This window comes from Macrotis lagotis, chromosome 7, assembly GCF_037893015.1.
Source record: "Macrotis lagotis isolate mMagLag1 chromosome 7, bilby.v1.9.chrom.fasta, whole genome shotgun sequence".
Classification (NCBI taxonomy): domain Eukaryota; kingdom Metazoa; phylum Chordata; class Mammalia; order Peramelemorphia; family Peramelidae; genus Macrotis; species Macrotis lagotis.
In genome coordinates this window covers 117,551,756-117,568,916 of record NC_133664.1, presented here as the reverse complement: position 1 = coordinate 117,568,916, position 17,161 = coordinate 117,551,756, and the positions used below count along the sequence as shown (strand labels likewise).

General features: G+C 40.1%; 1 long non-coding RNA gene across 1 annotated transcript; it reads right to left on the bottom strand.

The window, feature by feature from the left end:
* Positions 1-14,956: 14,956 nt before the first annotated feature.
* Positions 14,957-16,715, bottom strand: LOC141493804 (uncharacterized). The gene is made up of 3 exons (XR_012470320.1): positions 16,622-16,715; positions 16,132-16,251; positions 14,957-15,051 (listed from the first exon to the last, which is right to left on the bottom strand). It is a non-coding gene; the product is annotated as an uncharacterized LOC141493804 (long non-coding RNA).
* Positions 16,716-17,161: the final 446 nt, after the last annotated feature.

Sequence of the window (17,161 nt, the reverse complement as noted above, 5' to 3'; positions counted from 1 at the left end):
TTCGAGATCTCCTATTGATAGCCCTTCATTTTATATATTTAATCTTCATTCAACAAATATATATTCAGCCTGCAATGTGCCAAATATAGTCCTCTCCTTAAAAGATTCTATTCTATAGGAGGAAAACAACATATGTACAGAAAAATACCAAGTATTTATGCAGTAATTTCCAGGCAGAGAGTGAGAGGGTGGGTAGGACACTAATACTAGGAGAAATCAGGTTAAGGATGCCTGAAGCAGGTAGAACTGAGCAGAGCTTTGAAAAATGCTATGGATTATGAGTCAATGGGGGAATGCATTTCAGGCATGAGGGGACTGGTGAAGACTGTGTGATGCCTGGGAGATTAAATGTTAAGAACATGGAATTAGCAAGATCAGTCTGACTGGCCCATAGGGTACATGAAGGACAACAACCTGGAGAAGGAGGCAAAAGCTGTATTGGGTGTAGCTTTTGAGTTTGCTCTAGAGGCAAAAGAGAGCCCCTGGAGCTTCAAGGGCAGGAGAGTGGCATGGTCAGCATGTGTTTTGGGAGTGTTAAAAGGTAGTGGATGGATTAGAGAAAGAAGGGACTGGAAGGAGAAAGACCAATTAGAAATCTTTTCCCACAGCCACTGAAGGATCTGGTTCAAATCTGACAATTGCTCTATGTGTAGCTGTGCAAGTCCCTTCCTCTCCCTAGGATGCAATTTCCAATCAATAGATATGAAAACCAATTGATTTCCTCCTTTCCTCCATTTCCTCATCCCATCCACCACCCAACACACTATTTGTTGAATGACTGTTTCTGACACACCAAATGTAATCAAACCAAAGAGAAAATATTGCTACGTTCCAATTGAAACATGACGCTCTCTCTCCCTTTTCTCCCAGTCACTCTGATAGCCTCCTCCTCCCCCTGGGTACTTTCAGTGATTTCAGGATCAGCTGCAGTGCACTCAGTGGAAGTTAGTGTGAAGAAGCTAGACCAGATGGCCTTTAAGTCCCTCTCTAGGAAGATGAAGGGTGTAAAACTGGCAACAGATTGGATAAGAGGGAAGAATTGCAGATGACTCCAAAGTTAGGAACCCAGGTAACTAAAAAGAAGGTGATGCTCTTCACAGAACTGATGTATAAAGAAAAAGCAGGTGAAGAAACTGATGCCTAGAATAATTAAATGATGCTTTCAAAGTCACACAAGATAATAAAAGGAACAAAATTCAAACCCAAGATATTTGACCCCTAATCCAATAAGCATTTCATTGTATCACACATTGTCTCCCAAAACAAACCTTGGATATTGGGAACAGCATTATGGTAGACTTTTTGTGTAGTTATGTTTCTGTGATCACTTTATAGCTATGTAAACATCTCTCCACATGAGATAGGTAGGATAAGGGTGGCTATTTCTTTATTACAGACGAGCAGACTGTGACCCCTCAGAGATGCAGAGACTAGTGATCAGAGATAGGTCCAGAGTAAGATGCCAGATCTCCTCACTTCCACACTAGGAATATCTCCACTACACTGCTCTGACTTGGGAAGAATTTTTAATTCCTATAGATCTAAGGAATGTGGAAACTCAATTCTTTGTACCAACAGAGATAGGGACTATATGTTACATAGCCAGTATTTGTCAGAGACAGGACTTGAAGTCAGTCTTCCTGTCTTTGAAGCTAGTTTTCTATCTACTAAGTCACCCTGCCTTTTGGGAGCAATCCCTATGTACGTTGTAGATAGAGAGGTAGCATTATATGGGTGTTAAGAAAGCTTACCTTGAATATAGCATAACTAAGTCAGATTTAAGTCCTCTAACACATCCTGACTCTTAACTTCTCAGTGCTTCAGGAAAATCTATAAGAATTTAGGGTGCCACCTCTAACACGTGCTGACTGTCTTACCCACATTCATTTCAATCTGGATCATCCCCAAGCGGAAGACAAACAACATATTGTCGCCGTCCTCAGATCTGCCTCTATTTATATGAGGGCTTATTTTCAAGTCCACTCCTGATTTAATAATCCCCAGGCTAGGATAATTCCAATTTCTTTAAGCTTTCCACCTAGGGTCAATTTCACAAACCTTTCATTATTTGAATTGCTCTCCCCTGGGCCCTCTCTAAGCTCTCCACATCTCTCTCAAGTAGGGGGCATGCCACCTTGGCCACAGGGCTCTGCCAAGGGGTGACCTACAGAATGTAAAGGGAGAGAGGATCAGTTCCTGGCTCAAAAGGCTTGAATAAAAGCACACCTGGAACACTGCCTTGCTGTTACCACTTCAAGTTCCAGAAAAATTAAGACAAATTGTAGGCAGTTTGGAAAAAGAATAATTGTGGGTGATTAAGGGTGAAGCTAGGGAAAGATGAAAAGCATTGCATATGCAGCGATGTAAGCAATAGACATCAGGAGGGGGGGGGGCTGAGTCCTATGCTGTGGATGCAAATCATAGCCCTCTTTTTAGAGGAATTCACACAAAAATGCCCTAAGCAAAGGGAAGAAATGGTTGCTAGGAATTATAGCATTGGCCTTGTTTTAAAGATGGATGAAACAGTGGGCCACTTGGGGTCAAGTATTGAATCTGGAATTAAAATTTATATTCTTGTGGTTCCCTAAATGTGAATTTAGCCTTAAGGAAGGTCTAAGTGTCCCCTGACTTTTCTGAAAACCAGTCCTTACTGCTTAGATTCTCAACTTTGACTCATGATCATACCAAGCTCCCAGTACTACCCCTTCCTATCTGATCTATACCCCAGTGTTGATAGCTACTATTGGATCCTACTGGTTCTCTACAATAAGAATCCTCCATCAGACACTCTGCCATCTGTTTCACATGAAGTAAAATATTGCAACACAATGCCTGGCAAATCATAGGTACTTAATAAATGTTTATTGATTAAGAGAAGTATTCTTTCTGAGACATTCACATTGCACAAGCACTTTAGGTTCAACAAAGGGGAGGATACCACTCCATCCCTTAGGGTCTAGGGTAATCCTAAATCATTGTGATTTTTATTGCTGAGCTCATCAACCTCCATCAATATCAATATCAATATTGCCCTCAATATCAATCATTGGTGGAACTCAATTTGCTATTTTTAAAAGGTATTTATTGAGAAATTACCATAAGAGCCTGAATAACAAAGCATTCCCAATCCCCTACTATTTCCATCCCTACCTCCTCACCTAGGGCCTGCCCTCTATCCTTATCAGTACAGATATGTGTATACAGAGTCCCTATGGAGATTAGAATCAAACTTAAGATACAAGGGGATGAAGATTGATAGGAAACATTTGTAGCCAAGAGGCACCTTCTAAAACCTGACCCAAAAAAGTACTTTTCTCCCTTTGTGAAGTCTTCATGAAGCTCCCCTTAAGGACTTTCTCTGTGGAGCTCCAGGGATCAGAGTCTTTCTAGATTCTGCCCAAAATTGCCTCCATCACAAAAGAACATAATCTGTCACTTTCCTCAGGACATTGTCTCTTACTACTACTCTCTGCAAAAGTTTCCTCTGTGGTCAGCCACAACTACTTTAACAGATTCTGCTACCAATTCCAAAGGTTGATGAGACTTCTCTGATAGCTCTGAGGGTCCCTTGAACTTATAAGTCTACTATCACCTGTCAGTTGAAAGTAATTCTGCTCACTTGAAAACCATCAACCCAAAAATATCAGTTACTCAAAACTTGTAGAAATAATGGAGAGAGAGAGAGAGAGAGAGAGAGAGAGAGAGAGAGGATAGATAGAGAGACATAGATAGACACAGATAAAGATATATAATGTGTATGTATGTAGCTATGTATGTATGTGTGTGTTTATATCCCCCCCCATGGGCTAAAAGAAGTCATAGTAAGTAAACTCCCTTTATTAATGTAAATTGGCACTTTTCCATATAACATGGTTTCGAGGCCCTCCTCTGGATTTATCAAAGTCCTTTTTAAAGTATGGAACTCAGGAAAAATACAATACCCCAAATGTGATCTAACCAGGAGAGTATAGAGGCTTAATCACTTCCTTATTGCTGGAAACCATGCCTCTTTTAATGTAGCCCAAGATTACATTAGCTTTTTTTTTGCTTGCTCTATCATACTGTTAACTGGTATCAAGCTTGCTGTCCACTGAAACTCCCAAACCACTTCATGATAAGAGGAAAGAGCTTTTAGAAGGCAAATTAATATCATTTAAAATTACCATTTGTATCACCCATTTGGGTGATACATATGGTAGCTTGTTTCCCATTCCCATACAAACTTTCCTGGATACCCTGCCATATATCTCAATGGATTTGGAATTCTCAAGCAACTCTAGCATAGTATTAGTTTACAATTGCTCTTGCAATTGTCATTGCTGTTTGGTTGTTTCAGTTGTATCTGACTCTTCATAACCCCATCTAGGGTTTTCTTGGCAAAGGTACTAGAGTGGTTTACTATTTCCTTATCCAGTTCATTTTACAGATGAGGAAATTGAGGTAAACAAGGGTAAATGACTTGGCCAGAGTCACATAGCTAGTAAGGTGATGTTTACCTTCAGACATCAACCCATATTTCATTTATGGGAATCAGTTAATTTATGAAATCTCCCTTTCTAGGGATTTATAAAGTTAACCCAGGATACTACCAACCAATCAAGAAAGCCATCAATAGCCATGTATTAAGCACCTACTACTAAGGGTCAGACATGGGGCAAGGGGGCAGAGTAGGGAAATAAGGAGTGAAAAAACAAAAATTAAAACTATCAGTCCAGAATGGGTTAGGAGTAAATCATGCACATAAACAGAAAGATGATTTTTATGAACTCAAACCTCATATATGGATCAGATTCAGTCCAAACTCTGGACAAACTGGCTAATGAACTTATATAAGGTCTTCCTAAAAAAAAATCCAGGCAACTCCCTCTTCACCTTGAAAATGATCAACTACATGAAGTTAAAATATAGCTCATTCTTAAAGTCCTATAGCCCCTGTAAAATTGATTGAGCAGTTCTCAAGTTCTAGGAATCCAAAAACAGGGAGTTATCAGAATACAAGAAAGATTTAGCTGGGGCTATACTATTTCCAAAAAAGACAGAATCTATGTGATGCCCTAAGCAAATCATCTCTCCTTTCCATGCTTCATTTTTGTTCCATTCTTCTGACATACCCCCAAATGTCCCTCCCCATCACCACCAATATATGACCATCATCAATGTAAGTATTGTCTTCATCCCATGTGGATAACTTTTGACAGTGGTAAACTTTGTGGCTATTGTTGACTATGGTTAACTATGATTGACTGTGGCTATCAATGGCTGACTATGGTTGACCATGACTCAATGTCTGACTGCGGTGGACTGTGGTGACCTGTGGCTTCATGAGATACTCATTTCCTTGTTAAACATACTTCCAAATAACAGAAAGCAATTCATTAGCCTTATATATTACTTTTGTTCTGAAGAACTGAAAATATTCCATGAATTCTCTCCTATATCTTCCTAGTACTTCTGAAAGAAAGGGAGAGGTAAGAAGCAATATCAATATTTTGAAGATCAGGTGGCTTTTGAAGTGGAAGGAGATTAAATATCTCATCTGAGAACACTCACAGTGAATCCAGATCAGAACTTATTTAGATTAGAACTCAAACCTTTAGACTCTCAGATTCACTGCTCTTTCCCCTGGTGTACATATCCCAACTAGAATGTATTTGAATGCAGACAATTCACTTTTGAAATTGGGTGAAGGGAAAGTTTAGTTGACCAAAGAAACACAGAAGTTAAACCAGCAGGAATCAAATGAAGTGCTAGTAGCTCTTTGGCACTCACTGGTCTTAGATCCAACAGCTTGGTCCCCAAGTCTTTCCTAATGACTCCATTTACCATATCTTGCTATGCGGTTTTTCTTTTCTAATAGGGCCCTAACTAAGGGCACAGACAGCTGAAGAAAGATTGAAAGGAAAAACAATCACAAACATGTTGGGTCAGAGGAAAATATAACATTAGTCTAAGCCCCTTAAATAAAATGGATGGGGAAGAAACAATCACACTTTATTGAGATTTCTACTGAGGGTAAGGGAACCCACCCACTACCAGCTGCTACTGTGAGAACCCATAGCTCCTGAAATGTTATGAGCCATCCCAAACCTAGCTTCTCTACCTCTGTTTTGTTTTATTCTGCATGCTTTTAATCATGAGAGATTGGCAGCAGGTTGCCCAGCTAAGCTGCAGACCCAGCCTCTCCCTTTGCCTCTGGTGCAATGCAGCATTTTCTCGGAGAGATGAGCAAGCCGGAGAGAGTGGCAGAGGCAAGCAAATTATTTAGGGTTGACCAGTTATTTGGCCAAGAACTTGCTTGGGCCTGAGCCCACAGGCCTTGGAGATCCTACACAAATGAGACCAAATGATAAAGGGATGGGAACAGTAAAAAGGGGTCAAGTATTATCTTTGCCAGTTATTTTCAATGTGACCTTATTTACTATGTGACTACTTGACCTCTCTAGGTCTCCTTTGTAAAATGAAGGGGCTGGACAAAGTGACTTCTAAGGTCTTTTCTAGCATTAACATTTGGTGATTCTAGGAAAATTGGACTGCAGGGAAGAATTTTTATTAAAATAGAAAGTAAAATCTCCCCTTCCCACTATCTCATTCTCAAAACACCAAGGTTGCCTGCTGGCATACATGTTAATCCATTGACATTGGTAGGACAAGGGAAGGCTACAGAAAGTTTTGCTTTTATAGCCTTCTGTTAGAAGCATTTTGTCCTCCAGGCTGCTGATTTTTTTTAAACTGATCTGTAAGGCAAAGCTAACTCTTTCTCTCGTACAGTTTTTCTAGCCTGCTGTTTGACCAGATGGAAAAGGGACCTGAGTGACATAGCCACCCCCCAGTGCTGCAGGAAATCAAGAGCAATTTCTCTACATATTAACTATTGGTATTAGAGAAAGACATCAACAGTGCATCAAATAATGTTGGTCAGGTAGAGCTACCTGATTCCTGGGAATCAAAAATAGGGTACAATGGAAGGAGTCAAGAGTCCTGCCTTAAAACCCTAGGCAAATCAATTCACCCCCATTTCTTTATCTATAAAATGAGGTATTAGAACTCAATGATCTTTAAAGTTCTTCTCAGATCTAAAATTCTATGTTCCTATTACTATTTTGTAGTATTGAAGATCATTCCAACATGCTTGAGATTTGGGATTTGGGGTTTCTAATGTTTTCGTGCATCTCTCCTCAATACAGACTGTCTCCCAGAACCAATTCTTCCACTTTGCTGTTATTTAGTTATTTAGTTATTTAGTCTGACCCTCAGTGACTCTGTTTGGAGTTTCTTGGCAGAGACACTGGAGTAATTTGCCATTTCTTTCTCCAATTCATTTACAAATGATGAAAACTGAAGCCAACAGGGCTAAGTGACCTGCCCAGGGTCACACAGTTAGTAAATGTCTCAAGAGCAGATTTAAACTCAAGAAGATGAGTCTTCCTGACTCCAGGCCCAACAGTCTACTCGAGTTGCCCAATTCTCTCCCCTTCGAACCAGCTTCATTCTCGTTCCCAGTTTTGCTCAGTTAATGCCAGCTCTGAAACGTCTCCCCTATCAACTATTTCTGTCTTTCAAGTCACTTGGATCTTCCTGAGAAATCTCCCTAGTTAAGTAGAAATTGGAGAAAGAATTCTGGTAATCTCCTATCTCCACCAAAGTCTCTCTATCTCCTCCTTCAGGAAGAGGGTCTGGGAAGGAGAAAAAGATGAGTCAGTTTTTGCTGGTCTTACCATCTCAGAAAAGAAACTCCCCGAGGGGAGAAACCACATTTGCGCATTCAGGCCTGCAGCCAACACCTCACTCAGTGAAGTCTCAGAAGAGAGAAGCTTGTGATGCATAATACGAAAGAGGTGTTGAGAATTTGAAAAAGATCCAGGGGACGAGAAAAGAAAAAGTCAAGGACTAAACAGGAGGCCCTAGGAGTGAGACCTTGTTTGAATGAATGAATGAATGATAGTAGTGGAGGGAAGGGTCAAAGGAAAGAAAAGGAATAAGTGTTTATATACCATATCCTATATTTCAAGCACTTTAGCTGTAGCTAACTTTAATACAGCTCTTAAGAGTGTTGCAAAGTCTTTTATATCAGTGATGTCAAACTTAAAACCAACAAAATTCTCCAGATGGGCCTCAACCAGATTAAAAGGTAATTGGGAAATACTTTAAAAAAATAAAATTAAAATACAGTAAAACACAGATAATGTTAATTTGTGATTTTCTAAGTCAATCTGCTGCCCATGAGTGTCCTTTCTCTTTGAGGTTTACACAAGCTGTACATGTTATTTCATTTGGTCCTCACAACTCTTCTGAGGTAGATGCCATTGCTCATTTTCATTTTACAGATATGGAAACTGAGTTGATGGTCAAGAGAGTTAAGTGATTTGTACAGCAGGTAAATGTCTAAGGCAGGAATTTGAACCCAGATCTTCCAAATCCCACTCTATCCACCATGCCAGCTACATACTTCTTAGAGTCCTGGAATCTATGTCTTCCTTTATGCAGTCCAAAGTCCCATTATTTTTTGGTGGGGGAGGTGGGACTTAAATGTCACAGTTGACATTTACTGAAATTGTTTACTTCCAACTCTTAAAATCCCTAATTTTTCTCCAAGGTTCTGTTTATATTCCATCTTTGACAACAAGATAGTCCTGATCCCCTCCCTTCTCAGTTGGAGTTCACTCTCTCCTCAAATTATCCCATAAATTCGTATCAGTTTATTTCATCATCTCCCCTACCCCAAGAAGAATTTAAGCTTCTTGAGCAAAGGTACTGTTTTTTCCTCATCTTCACATCCTCACTACCTAGTACAGTATTTCACACAGTAGTAAGCTTAATAAGTATTTGTTGCACAGTTATGCTAATAGTAAATAGAATATTGAGATGGATATTCCCAGATTTGACTGACAAGGGTTTTTTGATTGTGTTTTCATAGTGTTCAAAGTAACAGGCCTAAAGTCAAGAAGACTCATCTTCCTGAGTTCAAATCTGGTCTCCCAACTCTAGCTGTGCGACCTTGTGTCCCACAGATAAATCCTAGTCCCTCTCCAATATATGTCTCTCCTAATGAGAATAAGTGAGCAAGGTTTCCTCTCCATGAGCAAGGTTTGCTCTCCAGCCACCAAGGAACTCATTGGATGTAATTTGGAACAAATTGAATTTAAAAAAAGGATAAATGAGTAGATATTGCAGTTTATGGATGGCTGCATCAACCTTCAGCCAATGAATAGAGGCCCAAGGTTCCTTTGATGTCCACAGCAAGAAGAGAGCTGAGATTTCATTTAATCTTGTTTGCTGCCTCAGTTTCCTCCTCTGTAAGATGAGCTACAGAAGGAAATGGCAAACTACTCCAGAATCTTTGCTAAGAAAATCCCAAATGGGATCATGAAGAATCAATGACAACTAGAAAACAACTAAACAAAATAACGACAAAATCTTCATCTGTTTATATGTTGTATCTCTCCAGTAGAATGAGGGAAGCAACAATTTTTCAATTTAACCTTATATCCTCAATACCTATTACAGCACAAAGGAGGCATTTATCACATGCTAGATTGATCTAGAAGCAATAATAATAATAATAGCTTGCATTTATATAGTGCTTCAAGATTTGCAAAGTGCTTTACAAATACTATCTCATTGCATCCTCAACAACCCTAGGAGGCGGTTCCTATTATATTCCCCATTTGACAGATGAGGAAACTGAGCTTAAGCAACTTGTCCAGAGTCACACAGCTAGTAAATGTCTGAGACTGGATTTGAATTCAGGTCTCCCTGAGTCTGGATCCAGTGCACCCTCCATAGGCAGATGCTTCAGATACTTCACAATGGTGAAGGAACTCTTCCTCTTTACACCAATATCCCAATATCCCACAAATATCTGATTAAAGGCAGATTATTTGGAAGTAACTGAGTGATCCATGGAGGGAGCACTGGACCCAGAGTCAAGAAGACCTGAGTTCAAATCCAGTCCTTTTTCCCATTTCCCAATTGATGGCACCTTTTCTTCCTCTTTTCCCAGGTGCAAGAATCCCTAGTAATAGCTCTGATGAATCACAAGAGGATGATTTTCAGTTCAAATGCTCCATGACTTGATGAAGGCCTTTTCTAGCTCCAGGATTCTGACTCAGGGACCTTGCTTGCAAAGACAAAGAAAGTGATCACATAGATAAGATGAGGATTTAAAGACAGGCTCTGTACACTTCCACAGCTATCATTAAACCTATCTATACAATTTCCCAACTCATTTCCTTCCATTTCTCTCTGTATTTGGAGGAAACTGGTTTAAACCCAATCTCTCCCATTCACTATGTATATAACTTTAGAGAAATTCTCTCTCTCTCTCTCTCTCTCTCTCTCTCTCTCTCTCTCTCTCTCTCTCTCTCTCTCTCTCTCCCCCTTCCCTCTTTTCCTCCCTCATGTTCCTCATTTTTAAAATGATGAGCTTGGACTACATGACCTCTAAGGTTCCCTTCTAGGTCTTAAACTTCTATTCTTCATCAAAAAAGTCAAAATTCATGTCTCTCCTCCTCCAGGCTGTTTACTTGTCACTCTCATGATCTAGGTATCTAAACAATAGAGGTTATAAAAGGTCTTTTACAGTAACACAGTCAAGCTATCAAAGAGAAAATACTACAACCAGAAAGAATGTCTTATTTCCATTCTATGGTGAAAATGAGCATAAAGAAACCACTTTAGGGGCAGCTTCTCTAGGAACAAGGAATGGGGGAAAAGAATGAAAAGAAAAAGTCCCACAGATAAATCCAATCCCTCTCCAATATGTCTCTCCTAATGAGAATAAGTGAGCAAAGTTTCCTCTCCAGCCACCAAGGAACTCATTGGAAGTAATTTGGAATGAATTGAATGAAAAAGAATAAATGAGTAGATATTGTAGTTTATGGATGGCTACATCAACCTTCAGCCAATGAATAGAGGCCCAAGGTTCCTTTGATGCTCATAGCAAGAAGAGAGCTGAGATTTCTCCCACTTAAATTCTAAACTGGAGATGCCAGGGATAAGAAGATATATATCTGGGTTCTACATTTAAGCTGACGCCCCTTTACTGAGAAATACTCTTGATACACAAAAGTAATTAACCCCCACTAGAATTTGTATCAAACTACCCTCACTCCTACTTGCCATGCTATGATATAATGGTGTCCATTTTCTAAAATCTAACACATACTTTAAGGTTTTTCCCTCCTACTCCCCAACTCCCAGTAGTAGGTATACATTAATCCATATTCAATTTCTTACTTGGTCCCCTTTTTTGACCAAGGGCATACATTTGCAAGATAGTTCTGGGATTAGGGATACAATTTGTGGCTATGGAAGACAAATTTGTTTTGTTTTTCCTATTCAGAAAGAGACAGATTGTAAATGTGATATTATAATTAGATAAGGGACCTTAAATGTACCTGAATTCAAATCTTGTCCCCAATAGATCCTTTTCATGTGACCTTGGGAGTCACTTCATTTCTCTGAACCCTAGCATGATATCGTGCATGCAGTAGGCACTTAATAGATGCCTATTAGATCTTATTGAGTTAATTTCTTATATGTGATATAATGTAAAGAGTTTGAGATTTTGGTTAAAGGAACTGAGTTCACAATGCCAGCTCTGTTGCTTTTGAAATTCCCTCTGGGTTTCAGTTTCATCATTTATAAAGTCAAGGAAATTAGAAAAATGATGTCTAAGAAGGTCCTTTCCTTCTTTAAATCCATGATCCCTCTATTATCCTATGATCTTTGGTTTCCCCAGGATGTACAATAAATGATGGTCATATTCCTTCAGGTTTCCATATTTCTGGCCTCTGTTTGAGGGTGGTGAGAAAAAGGGGGGAAGAGGGAGGTTGGGAAAGGGACTCTGTTTTCTGGTAATTAATAAGTCATAATAACCCTCAGGATGATAGAGCTGGTGGTGATCCAAGCACATATGCTATTCTGTCAAAGAATAACCAAGAACCTAATCTTAGCATGAAAGACTGAACTCCTAGACATACTAGAACCAAAGGAAGGCAGGAAAATGCAGTCTGGTTTTAAGTCCAATGCCAAGGGGAGTCTGAACAGAGTGAATTCAAGATCGAATCTAATGCTTTGGCTAAAGGCTGGTCATCCTCCCAATTCCCAATTAAAAGTGATAGAGCGGTGAACTCAAATGCTGGTCATGAATAAACATTACATGTTAGCTGGACTTTGGCTTGGGAGGGTGGAGGATGGGAAGAGTCCAGGGATGAAGACTGACTGATAGATAAACTGAAATCTTCTGTTCACAAAGATCAAGACAAATGCAAAGAGATGCTATAGCCACTGGTGATTTAGACTCCTCAGGTCCTAGAAGCTAGAACAGAACCCAGAGACCAACCATTCCAACCCATGCTTAAATGGGAACAGCCTCTAGAGCATCTGACTAGAAGTCATTCAGCCTTTGCTAAAGACTTCCAGCAATGAGAAGCCTACTTCTGGGCTCTACTTGACTGTGGAGAGGGAAAAGAAGGGAGAAGGGAGATAAGAAAAAGAAACTCAGTTTTCTGGAAAATAATAAGTGATCAATGAGGAAGCAGCTTATTCCACTTTTGGACAGCTCTTCATTTTTTGCTTGTATCCAAAACAAAATCTGTCTCTCTATAATTTCTATTCATTGCTTTCTAGGGCTAAGATAGAACAAGTACTAAGCACCTACCTTGAGCCATGTGATAGGGAAGGCCCCTGGAAAATACAGACAAAAATAAGCCAGTTGTTCTCTCAATGAACTTCCTCTTATTTCATTACTTTAGATAGATAGATAGTTGGATAGATAGATAGATAGATAGATAGATGATAGATAGATAGATAGATGATAGATATAGATGATAGAGAGATACACATAAAGATAAATATATATTTATTTACTAACAAAAATTTATAATTTCTCCATCCTATTGCTGCCTAAATGGGAAAAAAAAGACCCTTTCAAATTCTTTCAAATGCATGTAAACCTATCTGGAATCCCTCCTAAGTCTTCTGTTCTCTAGGATAAATATGTCCAATTTTTTTTAACAGATCCTCTTACGACATGGTTCCCAGTCCTTACCATTTCACCAATGTGGCACCAAACTCAGCACAATAATTCAGATGTAATTATTCTGCCTTCTTTAGCTATCTATGGTCCCTTGAAGACAGGGCAGGGTAAAGATAGTATGGCACTAGAAGGACAAGAGAACAAAAAGAATCTTTTTTTCTCATTTATAAAATGAGGGAATTAGACTAGAATGAAAATTATTTAACCTTCTTTGTGTCATGGAACTCTTTGAAGGCTTTTTAAGCCAATGGATCTCCTCTGAAAATAATGTTTTTAAGTTCGAAAAGTAAAATATCTAGAATTATTAAGGAAATCAATTATGTTAAAATATAGTTATAATGTTAAAAAAAGAAGAAGAAAACTTCATAGACCCCACACAAAGAACCCTTGGACTAGATTTTGTCCAGCCTAGATCATTCCTCTCACAAATCCCACTTAGGCATTATTCCAAAGGAAGACCTAACTTCTCAACTCTCCTGTTTTCAGTTGGCAAACATTTTCGAACACAAAAACTAGAGATGTGTGGGTTTATTTTTCCAACCCCACTACATGCAGAAGAAAAAGGCTCCAGTAAGCTGAACTTGTCAACCTATACTTCTTTTTAAATGGATTTTAAAAACTGTTGAGACAGTGCCTGGAGGAGTAGAGTAAGATGATTTCATCATATCCAGTTCCCTTCTGCTCAACTGAAACAGGTCTGACATTTTACAGCATTTCAAAGCAAAAAGAAACCCTCAGAGAACTGACATGGGGGTGCCATATTTCCTTAGAATCATAGAATTCAGTGCTTAGAGATCACCTAGTTAATGACCTCATTTTATAGACAAGGAAACTGTTAGCCAGGCAGAAAAGGGTTTCAAAGGTTTAAATAGTGCAGCAAGAATTGAAATCCAGATGCTCAGATCCCAAATCCAATAAATTAGGCTGCCCTGGCTAGATCAAGACTTCATCATTCTCTAGGTCATTGCTTTATCTTTGATAAGATCCATCCTAATGTCAGAGTCGTGGACTTAGAACAGGAAGAGAGACCTTAGAGATAGTTGAGTCCAGCCCCTCATTTTATTTTATGTTTTTTTCAAATATAGGTAGGAATTAATTTTCAACATTCATTTTTGTAAAGTTTCCTCCCTCCCTCCCACTCCTCCCTCCCCCCGACCCTGATAAAGGTTATACATGTACAATCATGTTACACATATTTCCATAACAGTCACACTGAAGACTGGGCCCTCATTTTAAAGAAGGGTAAAGTGACTTGCCCAGGGTCATCTAGCTAGTTTGTATCTGGATTCAAACCCAAGTCTTCCTGATTTCTAAATCTAGTGTCATATCCATTATATCACCCTGTCTCTCAGAAAGGTTTCTCTAGGTAGAGAGTTCTCTCTTACAAAATACATCCTTTCTACTTCAGTGCTGAGGGTGTGAGCACACTGACCAAGGAGATATGTAGATAGGAAGCAGCTGGCAGTGTGTGTTTCCATTCTTTGGTCTTGCTCCCCCTCCAACTCAGGGAGGAGTCATAATCAAGATCCTTCAATAGCTGTGTGACCTTGGGCAAGCCACTTAACCCCATTTGCCTTACAAACACCTAAAAAAAAAAGATCCTTCAAGGGTCCAGGGTTCTGATTGACCCCCTTCTCTGCAAGTCAGGGAGCCAAGAAGGGGGGAGTTGCTTTCAAGAGCTTCTAGTATAGATGGGAGCCAGCATTTGCAGTTTAAACAAGTAACACTCAGGAACACAAGTAGAAGAGAAGCAGAAGGCTCTGGGAGCTAGGTCAAAACTAAGAGTCACAAAAATATTGAAGTAGAGACTATCAAAAGGTGAAGTACGGGATCTGGAAAGCAAGAAAGAGTCGATCCTGGTTCTTTTGGTTTTTGTTGTTCTTTTTATCAGTATATTCCTGTTTCTCTGCCCAGCCAGCCAATGTTTGCTGGGCCCACCCTCCAGTTAGTTCTCAAGTCCTCATTGTTCTCCATGGCAACAGCACAGTGGAATACTGCACATGCAGATCAATCTGAAAAGTAGGGGATAGAGAGCAATGAACCCCAAAAGCTGCACCCCACCTCTGGGGCCCCTACCAGTCAGAGCCAGCTTGGGATCAGGGAGACAAGTACAGAAATGGGGGAGGCATAGACTTGGTGTAGAGCTAGCATCATATTGCAGAGAATCACTGGATCCATCTATTTAAATATTTCAAGCTTTCACTGAGTTATCTGAAAAATAGGGGGACGTACTGGTGAGCAGGAGCCCCAGAGAGAGAAACCCCCTAAGTCTACAATGTCTTAAACATGTTGGTTTCTAAACCCCATTTATAATACCTGCCTCGCACAGTTATAGGAAGGATCAGATGAGAAAATATTTGTAAAGTGCTTAGCACATTGCCTGGCTAGTAGACACTTATTAAATATTTGTTTCCTTCCTGCCTTCTACCTCTCTTTACTCCTTTCCCTCCTCCCTCCCTTCTTCCTCCCTCCTGTTCCTTCTTTTCTTTCTTTGTCCCTTCCTTCCTTCTTTTCTTCCTTCTTCCCTCTTCTCTTTCATTCCTTCCTCTCTCTCTTCCTTCTTGGCATCCTTCCTCCCACTCTTCTCTCCTCCCTTCTTCTCTGCCTTCCTTCTTCCCTCCCTCCTTTCCTTCCTCTCTTTCGTCCTTTCTTTTTCTTCCCCTTAATACCTCTGTTCATTCCTTCCTCCCTTCCTCTTTCCCTTCTTCCTTCTTTCCTCTCCTCCTTCCATCTTCTGTCTCCCTTCTGCCCTCCCTGACTCTCACCATTACTTCCTTCCTTCCTTCCTCTCTTCTTCCCTCCTTTCCTGCCTCTTTTCCTCCCTCTCTTCTTTGCTTCCTCCCTTTCTCTTTCCCTTCTTTCCTCCCTGCCTCTATTCATTCCTTCCTCCTTTCCTTCCTTTCTATTTTCCTCCCTTCCTTCTTTCTTTTCCTCCTTCCTTCTTCTCTTTCTCCCTTCTTCCTTCCTTGTTTCCCCTCTCCCTCCCTTCCTCTTGCTATTCCTTCCTTTCTTTCACCCATCCTCCTTTCCTGCCTCTCTCCCTCCCTCCCTTCCTTCCTCCCCCATTTAAATGTTAAGATTAAATGACTTACCCAAGATTACACAACTGGTAAACTCAGATTTGAACTGAGATCCTCTTAGTTTCGGGCCCAATGCTCTATCCACTGTGGTATCCAATCATCTTCAAGGTCACAAAGCTTGTGTGGTAGATCCTGAAACAAAACCCATGTCTCCAAATAGCTAGACATGGTTTTTGCCCCACAACCATGTTGTCTTACCTTCCTATCTGCATTCACCACTAGCTATAACACTGTAGATAAGTATCTCATTTAATGAGTCAGGGTTTGCTTGTAGAAGGAGAACTGTATCTGGAACCGAGAGGGAAGAGGGTTTCATAAGTGCCTCTAAAGCATTCTACATGTGTGGCCATGAGAAAATCATGTCTCTGAGTTTTGGTTTTCTCATCTGTAAAATGGGGACAATAGTTTGCAGTATTTACCCCCACAGATGGCAGGTAAAAATTTAATGAAGTCATCACATCATAAAAGTCCTAGATAAATAGCAGTTATTATTACCACTTACCCTTGCCAAGGAGCAGCCACAAAGCCTCTCACTGGCCTTTGTTTCCTTGGCTGTTCTGAACCAGTCTCTTCCACAGTATCTCGGACAATGGATTCCAAAGCCTTTAAGGTTACAGAGTGCCAAAAATAAAATAAAATAAAAAGTATTATAGTAATGAATCTCTCCTCTTCATTGAATCCCAGAACATTTTATAAATTTAAATAATGCAAGGCTGAATATGGATGGAATCAGTGGCAGGGAGCAGTAGGGTGGGGATATGGAATCGTGAATAAATCATAGAGCTCAGGCCAGAGTGATCCACAGAGGAGCAGAAGGAAAAGAGACAAGAGAGGTGGCCCTTCAGATTAGAGAGGACAGCAGTAGAGCCTTAACTGGGAACCAGAGCTCCAGAGGAGGGCACAGGGGCCGCTACCCTGACTCCTGAGAGATGTGGAGAAAGAGAAAATCATTCATGATCTGTGGGTGAAGGCTAAGGCAGCCTGTGTGTGAGACAAGCTGGCACAGTATCAGGAAGGCAGAGGTTCTTGGGATCAGAGACGG